Source organism: Gossypium arboreum, chromosome 11 (genome assembly GCF_025698485.1).
Source record: "Gossypium arboreum isolate Shixiya-1 chromosome 11, ASM2569848v2, whole genome shotgun sequence".
Lineage (NCBI taxonomy): Eukaryota > Viridiplantae > Streptophyta > Magnoliopsida > Malvales > Malvaceae > Gossypium > Gossypium arboreum.
The window spans coordinates 23,897,961-23,914,388 of NC_069080.1; the positions used below are offsets into that span (position 1 = coordinate 23,897,961).

Consider the following 16,428-nt stretch of genomic DNA (forward strand, 5'->3'; position numbering starts at 1 on the left):
ATTATATTTATTGCAGACATTTACTTTAAGGAATGTACAAAAAGTAATTTAAACAATAATGTAAGCATATATCATATTCCTTACCAATAAGATTATATGAATATCATATGCTTCAAGGAATGCTAAATTAATATAAATCATTGAACATTCAACACTAAGAATTAACATTTGGCAATATTTTGAATCATCCATCTTCTTATTATCTATTTGTCAATAATGACGATAAGGTCAAATTTTCATAATTGTTATGAATTGCTACATTCACTTTAGGGAATGGAGCAAAACTAGTGGAACAAATAACTCGTCATTTTGTTTAGCCATAATAAAATATGAGATCAATTCAAAATACTTTTAAAACCCTTTTAACAAGAGTTTTGCATAATCAATTAGCTTTAAAAAATAATTGGCTAGGTCATGTATAGAAACAAACCTAAATTAAATATATCAATAAAAGTCACATCTCAAACATAAACATATAATATAATTTAAATGAAAAACTAGCAATTTTTTTCCTTTCATAACAATCATCATAAACATGCATGAAATTTAATTTAAATCCAACCGGTAGTGCACATATAATACGTTTCATTTACAATTGCTCATGTCATTTCTCTAAATAATTAATATATGGAATAATATAAAACATATGTACAATTACCTTTAACAATTCTTTGAGCTAAATCAAATTTGAATAATCATAAAATTCATTTATTAATTAACATAAATTTGCATACTAGATATGTTTTAATCAAATATATTATTTAATTATAAAACCTACTATAGTAACATAAATAAATCAATTAATATTCAATTTCATGAACAAATGGGATGCTTAAAACAATATGTAACCCATGTAATCAAAACTGAAAAGAAAACCATCTCAGATATTTAAACTGTATATCAAGTTGATTTAATATTTAAAGATGTACACTTTTTTTCTACGTTGAGTCTTGACGATTTTATCAAAAAGAAAATTAAACTCCAGTAGTAGACTTTGAATCCAATCAAAATCTATTAATAGCAAACTTTGAGAGTGAATCTTATTTTTTAGGTGTATAACATATATATAACCAATGACTTTTCATACAAAAGTTCTCTCTTGCAAGTTCTCATTAGTAATATTTTTCCATATAATTTTATTTGAGAACTTATTCTGAATATTGTAGAGTTATACTCACAGTTTCAAAAAAAAATTGCAACTTCAGATGCATCCAACCATAACGAGTTTTAGATAGAATTACCATATTCTATTTCTCATAAGCAGATCTTTTACAGTCAAATATTTTGCTTTCAAACCCTTAATGGGGATGATGACAAAAGATCACAAAGATAGTCACAATAATTCAATTTATAACAAGAGTAATAAATATAAATCAATAACTCAATCCTCTTTTAATTCATATGAAATATAAGCTTTTCCTCATTCACAATCTCAAAATGAGAACAATTATGAATATCTTTTAAAACCAATGGATGAACCATAACAATATATTAATATATTAATTCTTCTGAAGCTTTCGACTAATTTTGTACTACCAAATATTGGAATAATATTGGTTTTTATTTTCTTTTATGCTTGCGTGTCTTCTTCAAGGAATGCAATAGATTTAACAGGACGAACTTATAAACATCCAAATAGATTCTTTATTTCGTAATCACCATCGCAAACATGTGTAGATTTCAAATCAAAATCTATCTATTCATGTTGTCATAATTAGCCTCTAATTATAATAAACATGATATAATAAATCATAGTAAAATATATCTAAAGATTTTTAATATAATCATCACCCACGTATGGATTATATAAATTTCTTTGCATAAAATGACATAAAAAAATTTAGAGATTTATGTGTACCTGAGTGGTTAAAGGCTCTAATGATTACCCATAGTGTATAGGCCTCAATTGAAATAGCAACAGTTCTAGGAGGCAATCGACAACAGTAAGTTTTGGGATATTTTTGTGACTTATGGAGAAAAACAATTAAAGTGAATCGTACTGATAACATGTTATAAAATAAAAAGACAAAAAGTAAAGAACAAAGAGAATGTGAGAGCAAAGAGATAGCATAGTTTATTGATCAATCGAAATATTTACAAAATTTCTCTAAAGTTTCTATTTATAGGCATAGGAAGTATAAATAAAGTAAAGATCTACTTCTAATTACTCTTAGAGTTTTAACTACATCAAAACTCATCTTGATCTTGATAGACATCCATTTAATAAAATATTCATAATAATCTTAATATAATCTACTTTTGTGTATTAGAATTTTTTAAAATATTAAAATAAACTTTTGTATGAAAATATTCTTATTAAAATGATAAATTGATAAAAATAAATAAAGAAATAGACACTTTTATAATGATACATACAATATATTTTTTATTTCACAAACAATTTTAAAAATTAATATGTATCATTTTTAAAATATTTATTTTAAAATATTTTACTATTTCTTTATAGGACACTTGTCACCTCCTATTTTACCTATAAATTTAAAATTTAAAACTCTGACGGTATACTAAATAACTTCCCTGAGTATATTAGTAAGAAAGAATATAAATTTTATCTTATTATTAATTTTCCTTTATATTTCTACTTATTCAATTTTCTTTTTATATTCCAAGCAAAGCCAAAAGTGCAATGATGAAATAAGCGCTCTTGTAGTCTAAAAGCATTAACTGGATGAGAAATGGCCAAAATTTCATTTTCGCTGACCATTAATTGATTTTTATAATAAATTATGGAGAAATCAATTTACTGTACTTGATTTAGCATATATATATATATATCACATGATGATGATTTACTGTAGTTTAGTCTAGGATCCGTTCATTAGCCTTTTCCTTTTTACCAACTTAAAGTTAAGAAAGTTAAAATAATATTATATGTTAAAAGTGATGGTCCTTTTGCTGTAAATGATACAACTTGATTTTGTTGTTAAAGTGTTCTTTTATTTATTTTAAGGTATATTCATTAAGCTTGCTTTTGTTTAACATATTAAACCTCAAGGTAATGTAAATTATTTTAAAAGTTTTCTGGATAAAAATTTATTCAATATTTCTTTTCTCAAGTAAAATGGTAATTTTGGTATGATTTGTAGTAAGCTATGTGTTAAAACATTAATAAATATAATTTTCTCTATTCATCTTAACCTAATACAACTTCAACTTAGAATGTATTCTAATATGTCAACAATTCCATTATGAGTATACAACAAATTAGAAAACATAAGAAATTAACAATGTAATTAATAATAAAAATAATTAAACAAAATAACTATGTCTATAAACATAAGAAATTAACAATGTAATTAATAATTTTATAGTATTTTGTTTTTTTCAGTAACCTAATAAAATAATTATTAAATGAAATAAATTAATTTAAATTAACCTTTTGTGAATCAAAGTTCCTATAATAATGTAACACTCAAATATTTAACACATAATAAAATAAAATTATAAATAATAAATAAAAATACATTTATGTACAAATTTAATATAATTGTCCGGCAACACTCGTAATGACTAAGAAAAAGTTATGTCTATTTTGTACTAAATATAAAAAGAAAATTCATAGTAATATGTAATTTTATCCACTCTAATTGAGCAATAGAAGTTAGAATATTTTGCACAATATTTCGTTTATTTTTTTAATTACATGCGTTCAATTTGAAAAAAAAAACTAAATCAATTTATCTTTAAATATTTATATAATATTTATATTTCTATAATTTTAAACTACTTTGTAATAATGCTATGGAATTAGATTTTGATAAATAAGTTAGTTTAAAATAATAAATTGTAAATTAATCATCCAAATGTTCTATATAATATTTTATATTTAACATATATAATGATTAAAAATATTATAAATAAAAACATTATTTGCTAATATTAGAAAATTAAAGGTCATATTCCTTGTAGAAAATAATTTCAGAAATAAGAGAATGTGATTATCACAAATGTTTTATTATAATGTTTGTCATATATGAAAAACATGCTAATTAAAATTTTAAGGAAGTTAATTCAATGTTAAATGGTGATTACTACCTATTGTTTGGCTATGTTAAATGGTGAGATTGGTTTAGAAGATATTAATAAGACTTATACTATTTTAATCTCGAAAGTCAATAAATCAAAAAACATGACTCAATTTCGGCTAATCAGTTTGTGTAATGTGTTCTACAAAATCATTGCTAAAATTCTTGTTTGCAGAATGATGGGTATTCTAGAGAGTTACATTGTTAAGGCCCAACGAGCTTTCATCCTTGGTAGGCAGATATCTAATAACGTGCTTATCACATACGAGGTTCTTCATTCTCTTAAGATGAAGCGTTCAGGAGCATCGAGCACTTTTGCGCTTAAGCTCGATATGAGCAAAGTGTATGATAGGGTAGAGTGGAATTTTTTATCTGGAATGATGGCAAGGTTGGGCTTTCATGATCATTGGATTTCATTGATTATGAGATGTGTAACTTCAACCTCTTATAAGGTGGGCATTAACGGAGAAGTCAATGACATGTTCTTACCTTCCTTGGGACTATGACAAGGGGACCCACTTAGTCTCTATTTATTTCTACAGTGTGTTGAGGGATTTTCTACCATTTTTAATGAGGCTAGTAGATCTGGTTTGATAAAAAAGGGCTCGGATTGGAAAAGGAAGGTTAGCAATCAGCCATTTGTTTTTCTATAGATGATTGCATACTGTTTGAAGATGCTTCAATTACTGGTGCGGAGAATATACGACAAATTATTACGACGTACGAAAATACTTTAGGCCAAAAGTTTAACTATGATAAATCCCTAATTTACTTTAGTGCTAATATGGTAAGTTCGGTTCGGGACCTCATAGATGGCATTTTGGGAGCACAAGTGTCGGCTAATCTAGAGAAATACCGAGGTTTGCCTACGATGGTTCACAGGCATAAGAAAGAGGCCTTTCACTATTATCTAGATCGATTTAGCAAGAAATTTGAATGTAATGCAATGTTTTCTTCTACCTAAAATTTTGTGTAGTAAATTGGAAAACATTCTCAACAAATTTTGGTGGAGAAACAATAAATTGTGTAATGGTATTCATTAGAGTTAGTGGCATTCATTCTGTTTACCGAAAGTTTATAGAGGATTAGATTTTCATGATTTGGCTAAGTTTAACATTGCTTTGCTAGCCAAATAGTGTTGGTGCATTTTTATCTAATCCATTGAGTTTGTTGGCACAAGTAATGAAAGCCATGTATGTATTACCCGAATTTAGACTTTATGAATGCTCAGTTAGGTATTTACCTATCATTTACCTGGAGAAGTATCTGGAGTGCTTGGGATTTAATTGAAAAAGGAGTCGGTTGGAGAATTGGAATAGGCGAGAATATTAATATTTGGAATGATTATTGGATCCCTAGACCTGGCAACATAATAATATAGGGTCAGGACATATATATCAGGTACACAAAAGTAAAAAAGTTAATTGATCATAATTCCAGTACCTGGGTAGAAGAAAGATGCAAACTCTTTTTTGATGAAGACTAGGTAAAGAGAATCCTATGTATTCCACTTGCCCAATTGAAGCCAACAGATGAATTGGTGTGGAGACATGAGGGTTCTGGTGAATATTCTTTTAAGAGTGGTTACAACTTTTGCTATAAAAGGAGTTACAAAATAGGAGTTTATATTCTACAGCCATGCCTAATTTAGTTACAACATTCTACACTAATTTGTGAGCACTACAACTCCTAACAAAAATCAATATTATAGTATGGAGATTCGTAAACAATTATCTACCAACAATTGATAATTTACAACGCAAAAAACTACAAGTTAACAATGCTTGTCTCTTGTGTAGTTCAGTTGAAGAATCTATTTACCATTTGTTACGGCATTGCTCTTTTTCCAAGTAGGTTCTAGACTCATTGAATGTTGCAACTATCCCTACCTCACAGAACTCATATTATAAAGCATGGTTAGCAGAGGTTTTCATGAAATGTAACACAAGATTAAAGAAACTATTGGTGATTTCTTACTGGGCAATTCGATATGCATGAAGTAATCTTGTTCATGAGGGTGTTAGACAATCAGTGCAGGATTTAATATTGTTTACTAAGGCGCATCTGTAACAGCCTGGTTTAGACCTTAATCGGAATAGTAGTTTTGGGACCAAAAATCCGAGTCAGAAAAATATTTTATTATTACTTTCTGTGTTTACAACATGATATGTGATGTGCATGAAAATTTCGTGTGAAAATTTTATCGTTTGTGTGCTCGATTTTATATAAAGGACTTAATCGCATAAAATTTAAAAGTGGCTAGCTATATGTTAAAAGTGCCTATTTGTTATGGTTTATTAAAGCAAAGGTCCTTATGATGTTATTATGCCATTGATAAGATTAATGGATATTAATGACCTTATATTAGATGCATTAAATGTTTTATTATTAATGTTATAATGGTAAATTGATAATAAGGTAATTATTAATAAAACAAAGCATAAAATTTTGGCATTCATCTTCTCTTTGGCAGAATATTAAAAGAAGAAGAACACATTTAGGGCTTGAATTTCTGAAAACTCTAATCCTTGATTAAGGTATGATTTTTGATCGATTTTTGATGATTTTTATGTTTTTGTGATCGTTGCTTTGAGTACTAGCTAGCCTAAACTTAAATTCAAGAAATTGTTGATGATTTGATGAGATGCCATTGTTGAATTCATGAGTTTTGTGATGTTAAATGGTGAAATATGAAAGCTTGGTGATAAATGTTCATATTTTATTAAGTAATTTTAAGCAAAAATGAATTTTGAGGATTAATTTGTAAAATGTACAAAGTGTGGGGTTAAAATGTAAAATAAATGAAAAATATGAGCTGCTAGGGGCACTATGGTAATTCGGCCAAGCATGGGTTAAATTGAATTTTACAAATTTCTTGTATTTGTGAAATAAGGATTAAATTGAATAGATGTGAAAGTTTAGGGGCTAAAGTGGAAAAATGCCCCAAATGTATATTTTTGGAATGAAATTGAATGAATAAATGATTAAATGAATTAATTTTGAATACATTTAGATCAAGAAAAGAGGAACTTGGACTTAGATCGAGGTAAGAACAAAGTACTCGATTAATCGGCTAGTTTTGTTGTTTCTACGACCGAGGTAAGTTCGTAGGTGTTAATTTCATTATAAATGAATGTTATATTCTTTGATATTGCATAAAATGTGTTTATGAGATTGCGAATAATGTTTAAATTGTGAATACGGCTATTCGGAAGTGTTCGACGATGAAATCGACAAGCGAAACTTCTCAGTTAAACCTTAAGTGCAGTTATGATGATAATGTAATGTCATTAAGCTAATGCATTGGTTAATGTTGCATGATGCTGTTGTGAATTGCAAATGAAAGACAATTGATTTGAGATGTCAGAATAATGAGATTATTCGGATTGAGTCAGATGATTTGAATGGCTTGCCAGCAGTGATTTCCTCGATGTTATCTCAAAAATATGAGAGAAAGGGTTGTGAAGCTAATTTAGCTTATGTGCTTGATACAAAAGTGACCAAAAAGAAGATTGAATCAGTGCCAGTTGTGTGTGAGTACCCAGATGTGTTTCCTGAAGAGTTACTGGGTTTGCCACCGATACGAGAGGTTGAGTTTGGCATTGAGTTAGTGTCGGGAACAACACCGATATCGATAGCTCCTTATAGAATGGCACCGACAGAGTTAAAAGAATTAAAAGCTCAGTTGCAAGAATTGATCAGTTGAAAGCTTTATTGATCGAAGCTCTAGTGTTAGTTCAGCCAGAATCGGGTAAAGAATTCGTAATTTATACTGATACATCATTGAATGGTCTGGGCTGTGTTTTGATGCAGGAAGGTAAAGTCATAGCTTATGCCTCGAGATAATTGAAGCAACATGAAAAGAATTACCCGATGCATGATTTGGAATTAGCAGCTATTATATTTATATTGAAATTTAGTGCCATTATTTGTTCGGTGAAAAATGTCACGTTTATTCAAATCACAAGAGTTTGAAGTATCTAATGACTAAAAAAGATCTGAATTTGCGACAGCGAAGATGGCTAGAATTGTTAAAAGATTACGAGCTAGTGATTGACTACCATCCGGGAAAGGCCAATGTTGTTGCTGATGCTTTAAGTCAGAAATCTTTGTTTGCTTTACGTATGATGAATACTTAGATGACTCTATCTAATGACGGCTCGATAGTAGCTAAGTTGAAAGCAGGACCGTTATTTATATAGTAGATTTACGAAGCTCAAAAACTTAATAATGAATTGTTAGCAAAACAAGCTCAAAGTGATTTGAATTCTGATTCAGAGTTTCGAGTTAATGCTAATGATTGTTTAAGATTCAGAGGCTGAATATGTTTTTTGAGAAATTTAAAGTTGATTCAGATGATTTTGATCAAAGCACATATTAGTCATTTATCTGTTCATCTTGGAAGTACAAAAATGTATAACGATGTGAAACAGCTTTACTGGTGGTCTGGTATGAAGCGTGATATCTCTGAATTCATTTTGAAATGTTTAATCTGTCAACAAGTTAAAGCTGAGCATCAAGTATCGTCTGGGTTACTTCAGCCTATTATGATTTTCGAGTGGAAATGGGACAGAATCATGATGGATTTTGCATCGGGTTTGCCTATGTCTTTGATTAAAAAAGATGCAGTCTGGGTAGTTGTTGACCGGTTGACAAAATTAGCTTATTTCTTTCCTGTGCGTACAGATTATTCGCTTGACAAGTTTGTTGAATTGTACATCTCTCGAATTGTAAGATTGTACGGAGTACCTATTTCTATTGTTTTGGATAGAGATCTAAGGTTCACGTCAAGGTTTTGGAAAAAATTGTGAGATGTATTAGGAACAAAACTACATTTTAGTATTGCATTTCACCCACAGACGGATGGTTAATCCGAACAGGTTATACAAATACTCGAGGGTATGTTGAGATGTTGCATTCTTGAGTTCGAAGGTACGTGGGAAAAGTATTTGCCGTTGATTGAATTTACGTATAACAACAGTTTTCAATCGAGTATTAAAATGGCACCTTATGAAGCTTTATATGGTCGAAAGTGTCAAACACTACTTTATTGGACTGAGTTAAGTAAAAACAAGATTCACGGGGTCGATCTGATTAGAGAAATAGAAGAAAAAGTGAAAGTGATTCGTGAAAGTTTGAAAGCAGCATCAGATCGACAGAAATAATATGCAGACTTGAAAAAAAATATACTGAATTTCAGATTGGGGATAGAGTGTTTTTGAAAGTATCTTCATGGAAGAAAATACTTCGTTTTGGCAGAAAAGGCAAGTTAAGTCCAAGATTCATTGGATCGTATGAGATTATCGAGCGTATTGGACTGGTTGCTTATAGATTATCGTTGCCACCTGTGTTAGAAAAGATTCACAATGTATTTCATGTATCGGTGCTTCAACGATATTGATCTGAACCTTCAAATGTCATTTCCCCTACTGAGGTTGAAATTCAACTAGATTTATTGTACAGCGAAGAACCGATCCGAATTCTAGCTCGTGAAATCAAAGAGCTTAGAAATAAAAAAAATTGCATTAGTGAAAGTTTTATGACATCGACACGGGGTAGAAGAAGCTACGTGGGAACCTGAGTATGCTATGAGAAAGCAATATCCAAACCTATTCACTGGTAAGATTTTCGGGGACGAAAACTCCTAAGGGGGGAGAGTTGTAACAGCCCGATTTAGACCCTAGTTGGAATAGTAGTTTCGGGACCACAAATCCCAGTCAAAAAAATATTTTAATAATACTTTCTGTGTTTACAACATGATATGTGATGTGTGTGAAAACTTTGTGTGAAAATTTTATCGTTTGTGTGCTCGATTTTATATAAAGGACTTAATCGCGTAAAATGTAAAAGTGGCTAGCTATATGTTAAGAGTGCCTATTTGTTATGGTTTTTTAAACCAAAGGTCCTTATGATGTTATTATGCCATTGATAAGATTAATGGACATTAATGTCCTTATATTAGATGAATTAAATGTTTTATTATTAAGGTTATAATTGTAAATTGATAATAAGGTTATTATTAATAAAACAAAGCATAAAATTTTGGCATTCGTCTTTTCTTTGGCCAAATATTAGAAGAATAACACATTTAGGGCTTGAATTTTCGGCAACTCTAATCCTTGATTAAGGTATGATTTTTGATTAGTTTTTATTTTTTATCAGTGTTTGATGATTTTTATGTTTTTGTGATCGTTGCTTTGAGTACTAGCTAGCCCAAGCTTAAATTCATGAAATTGTTAATGATTTGATGAGATGCCATTGTTGAATTCATGAGTTTTGTGATGTTAAATGGTGAAATATGAAAGCTTGGTGATAGATGTTCTATTAAGTGATTTTAAACAAAAATGCATTTTGAGGATTAATTTGTAAAATGTACAAAGTGTGGCATTAAAATGTGAAATAAATTAAAAATATGGGCTGCTAAGTGGCACTATGGTAATTCGGTCAAGCATGGGTTAAATTGAATTTTGCAAATTTCTTGTATTTGTGAAATAAGGATTAAATTGAATAGATGTGAAAGTTTAGGGGCTAAAGTGAAAAATTGCCCCAAATGTATATTTTTGGAATAAAATTGAATGAATAAGTGATTAAATGAATTAATTTTGAATACATTTAGATCAAGAAAAGAGGAACTTGGACTTAGATCGAGGCAAGAACAAAATACTCAATTAATTAGCTAGTTTCGTTGTTTCTATGACCGAGGTAAGTTCGTAGGTGTTAATTTCATTATAAATGAATGTTATATTCTTTGATATTGCATAAAATGTGTTTATGAGATTGCGGATAATGTTTGAATTGTGAATACGACTATTTGGAAGTGTTCGACGATGAAATCGACAAGCGAAACTTTTCGGTTATACCTTAAGTGCAGTTATGATGATAATGTAATGTCATTAATCTAATGCATTGGCTTCGGGCCATGATATCGGCACTTTGGGTGCGAATAATACCTTGATTTGGCTACGGGCCATGATATAGGTATTTTGAGAAGAGTTACCTTGATTTGGCTACGGGCCATAGTATAGGTACTCCGGGATAAGTTACCTTGATTTGGCTAGGGCCATGGTATAGGTACTTATCGATTGTGATTCGTGAGTGTTAAGTTTATATCCCTAATGGTTCAACAGATAAAAGAATGATTTGTTTGAGAAAGAGGTAGGTACGAGGTGGTACAGGTACGTACGGAACCTGTTTGAGCATTACATTGAGAAAAATCAACAAGATGTTAATGAATCATGTTTTCAAACATGATAGGAAGGCTTGTGCTAATGAGATGTTGTTTTGGTAATGTGAATATAACTGAATAATATTTATTTGATGAATTGAACTGCTTAACTACGAACTTACTAAGCTATGAAGCTTACTGTGTGTTATTTGTCTATGTTTTATAGATAGTTAAAGCTAGCTTAGACTCGAGGATCGTCAGGAGCATCGTCACACTATCGATCACTTGTTGGTACTTTTGAAGCTTGTATATATTGTATATGGCATGTATAGGTTAGTGTCGTTTGGTATGTTGTGAATTATAATGTTAGCCATGAGATTTGGCTTGTTAATGATGTAAATGTTGATATGTTTTAGCCATTTAAATTGGCTTAAGTTAAGTGCTTGATAAGTGATATATGTGATGCAAATAATGCTTTTATATGTTGGACTGTTTTGGTATGTTTTCCATAGTTTTGGATATAGTTAAATGGATGTTGATTTAGTTAGTTATAAATGTTTGAGAAATGATAAATTGTGATGGTTTTGGTATAATAATAGGGAACGTTTTGAATATGGAATTAAATAGTTGAAATGGTTGTGAATTGATGGAATGATATGAGTATGAATTGGCATGTTTTTGGTTGCCTAATGATATATTGAAATGGTGTATTTTGGTTGCTAGTTGTTCATGAGAAAATGGTGGATAATTGGCTTTACAAATGACCTATTTTTTTTGTCCACACGGGTAAAGACACGGGCGTGTGTCTCGACCATGTGCGACACATAGCTATGTTACATGGCCGTGTGTCCCTAGGGTAGCCCTACTAATTTAAGTCAGTCTCGAGCATGGCTTAGACACACTGGCATGTCTGATGACCGTGTGATGTACACAGCCTTGACATATAGGCGTGTGTGGCCTTTTTGAATGGTATACGGACTAGACATACGGGCGTGTGGCTGGCTGTGTAACCCAAGTTAGTAACCCCCTTAGATTTCACATTGCCTAGCACATGGGCGTGTCCTCGGCCGTGTGGTACAAGTCAGTATGTATGCCCTGTTTTCATACGGCTTGTGACACGAGCGTGTCTGGTGGCCATGTGAGGCACACGGCCTGTTCATACGGGAATGTGGCCCTGAAATTAAAGAAATTTTTTTTGTTTCTCAAATTTTGCAAATATTATCGGTTTAGTCCCGAACCCCTTCTAAGCATGTTTTAAGGTCTCGAAAACCTATATAAGGGACATTGTGAATGATTTGAATGGACTCTGACTATGGATGTTTAAATGTATGGGAATGATGGGTATTATCTAGTAATGCCTCCTAACCCTATTCTGGCAACGGATATGGGTTAGGGGTGTTACAACACCTATCAAAGTTAAAGGCTCTAGATGAACTAAATCCATCAATTTTTTTTGCCTAAACAGGAGAAATGGGTACCACTAGGTTCTAACAATATTAAACTTGATTTTGATGTATCTTTTACCCCTACTATAAAAATTTCTATCTCAAGAGTATTGGCTAGAAATTTTTCAGGTCTTATTATGGCTGCATGTACTTACCTCCCGCCATTGTGTTGTTGATGCCTTTATTGTCGAAGCATGGGAGTGTGAGCATGCCATCATCTTTGCAGCTGAGCTAGGATTTCGATCAGTATAGGTGGAGGGCAATTCACTTATTGTCATTAAGAAATTGATTTCTCCTGCACCAGACAAGTTTATCCTTAGCTCGATTGTTCGAGATATTAAGGTAAAATTGGGGATATTTGCAAGAGTCACCTTTTGTTTTGTTGGAAGATAAGCCAACACCGTAGCTCACGCACTGGCTAGAGAAGGTTGTCGATTCTCGGTCCTGCCGTATTGGATTGAGAAAGCATCGTTGATGGTAGAACGGGCGGTCGAAAGGGACTTGCAATGATGGTTTCATAATAATTAATCTGCACCTGATTGCTTTGGACATTGGAGATTTTCTAATCTTTTACCTCCAATTGTTTTCCAAAGCTCTTCTCTCTCTCTTTTGAAATCAATGGTTTGTTTATGCACTAGCGTTTTGGAGCTAGGATCGGAGAGAGTTTTTTGACTGGTTATCATTGGTTTATGAGGAAAGCAAGGAAAAAGCTTGGTGTGTGTGTATGTTTTTAGATGGTAACCTTCCCTTATCTGTTGGTTACCTTTTCAAATCTCGAGCAATGTATTAAAGGGCCCAAAGATTCTTTATTTGTCTTGTGGTTTAGTGGGTTGGTTTATTAAATCGTCACCATCTTTCTTTGCTTTTAATTAATAGAAGTAGGTTTTTTTTTGTTTAAAAAAATTACAATAAATGACCTTCCATGATTTAATTATGTTAAGTGCTAACTGGTCCTTGCATCGAATAAGAAAGAAAAATTTTAAAATATTTAGGAATTACTTAAGAAAAGATAAATCTTGTCTTGAGTTAATAAGTGAAATTTTTTATGTTGTCAAAAACATAAATCATTTTCCTAAAGTGATAGGTTAAGATAAATCATTTTCCTAAAGTTATATGTTAACATTTTATAGAAATCTCAATTTTGAACTTCGAAGGGGAATTAAGAAGATTCCATTTGTAATATTTTGACTTGCAGGTAAGAGAGATAAAAATCTAAAATTATTTGAATTTTTTGGTAATAACTACATATATCCTCATTCTCTGAGAAAATTATCTGTAATTTTTAATATATATTTAATATAACAAAGTAGATATATTATATTTGCGCAAAGTGACTAGAGGTGATCATGAGTCGGGTTGGGCCCAAACAAAATTTTAAGCTCGTTTTCTAGGTCTGGGTCCTACTCGACCTAAAATATGGGTCTGAAAATTTATCCAAGCCCGGCCCAAAATAAAATTGCTAAGCTCGAGCCCGGCCTGTCTCATATTAAATTTTTTTAGTTTATTTCATTAAATAAAAAAATTAAAAATATAATAAATCAAATACATTTAAAAATATAAAAAACAAATATTAAAACAAGAAACAAATAAAAAATGAGACTAAAATAATTCTTAAAAAAATACACAAATTGAAAATATAATAAAAAATGGTTATATTAAAATTGAAAATAAAAAAGTAAATATGATTAAAAATAAAAAAATTTATTTAGTATATAATTCGGGCCGGGCCGGGCCAATCTTGGGCCAAAAAGTTTTACTCGAGACCCGGCCTGTTTTCTAAACGGGTCTCGTTTTTTGCCCAAACTCATATTTTTAGCCTATATTTTTACCTGAACCCTCCCATTTTTTGAGAGGGCCTTTGGGCCTGGCCGGTAGCCCAACCCATGATCACCTCTAAAAGTGACACACTATTTTTTTTTTCATTTTTATCATATTTTCATAATTAATTTAAATTCATAAAATTGATAAGGAAACATTATTTTGCGGTAACAGTTATCCCAACATAATCACAACATAAAAGAAAAATTCTCTCAATAAAACTGATCGCATCTCAAAATTTAAATTGCTAGATTAATATATATATATATATATATATATATATATATTATTTTATCACAAAAAATTCATTCACATTTCAAATTTTAAATCGAAAATTATCTCAACAATTTCTTTAAGATATAAGATAAAGAAATTTGAAATTTTTTGATAAATTGAGAGATTTAAAACAATAATTAAGGTGATAAATATTAATTTTAATAAAATAAATGATAAATGCCTATATAAATTATGATATTTTGTCAGCACAGATTGCATTTTTTCTTCAAATGATTAATTTTCAAAAGATTCAAGTAAATTTAGAACGTATATACAAATATCATGTCTACATTTTTATTTTAATATTCTACCATTATTATTTTAAAGGTTATTTTTTTTAATATTTTTGTTTTCTATACAATGAATGTGCATGGAAGGAAAGATCCAGCGGCTCAAAATGTAATTTTTTTTATTGAAGTCAAAATCTATTTACTTTCATAAAGATAAATTCGGAAGAAATAAATGAGTGTCCAATAAAATCAAATTAAAATAATTTATGTATATAATATTTAAAAATAATTTTATATAAATTTATTAATTAAATTATATTAATTATTTTAAATATAAAATACTTATTTTACATTAATAAAAATTTAAAGTTAATTGTAAATGAAGTAAAAATAAAAGTAATTCGATTCTATTAAAATAAACTCAATTTGTATATTAAGAAATCTCCAAATAGGAATCAATTTTAGATTTGTAAACTTGCCTGCTCACACCGCAGTTAAGAGGGCTCCTATGCATTTATTTGTGTATTATTTCAAGTATTTATTACATTAAAAATGTAGACTTAGCTAAGCTATGCTACATATGGTAATGTTACTATATTTGACTATCTGTACGACTTTTGCTTGGTGCTGACCACGATCACCGGTAGTTTTTAGGCATAATAATATCAATATTTATATTTTTTATTAATTTAATTTTTAATAAAAATATTGATTTAAAATCTTTTTAACGAAATTAGGGTGACAACATTATTTTATCTTTTGACTGTATCAATAAATAATTTGAAAATTATAAAAATAAAAATAAATTAAAATTCAAATAAAATTATAAAAATTACTTAAATATTTAAAATAATTAGCATGAAGAAAGATGGTTATGCGAGCAATCATGTCTAAAAATTTAATAGTTTAGTTAATATTTTATTAAAAAATTAATTCAACTATTTCTTTATAGGTTAATATTTAAATTTGATTCTTTTAAAAGATTAAAAATAAAATTTAACTTGAAAAATTATAAATAATAAGAAGTTATATATATATATATATATTATAGAACGATGAGCTGCAAATTCAATTTTAATTAATATACCTGTACTATTTGTTGTTTATGATTATAAAAAGAAAAAAAGAAAAAAATAACTTGAAATTTGTAATGGGTACAAAAACTTAAGATAACCGAAAAGGGAAAAAAGGAGTTAAGGGTTTAGTAAATAAAACTGGAGGAAAGAAGTCAAAAAAGGTAAAAAAAAACAAAATGATAAAAGGAGTAGATGGGCTGAGCAGAAAAGATCAAAAAGAGCATTGGGCATTGGGTGGGTAAAAACAGGGGGATTACAGTGAAACAAAGAAAGAAATAGAAAGCTGGGGGGAACACGTGCAAAAGGGCGTGTGGGGTTTTTTTTGATTGGTTTTGTTGCCTAAAATGTGTCTGTCTCATTACACCTAAAATC

General features: G+C 29.9%; 1 long non-coding RNA gene across 1 annotated transcript; it reads right to left on the bottom strand.

The window, feature by feature from the left end:
• Positions 1-5,226: 5,226 nt before the first annotated feature.
• LOC128283853 (uncharacterized) lies at positions 5,227-5,590 on the bottom strand. The gene is made up of 2 exons (XR_008274248.1): positions 5,490-5,590; positions 5,227-5,407 (listed from the first exon to the last, which is right to left on the bottom strand). It is a non-coding gene; the product is annotated as an uncharacterized LOC128283853 (long non-coding RNA).
• Positions 5,591-16,428: the final 10,838 nt, after the last annotated feature.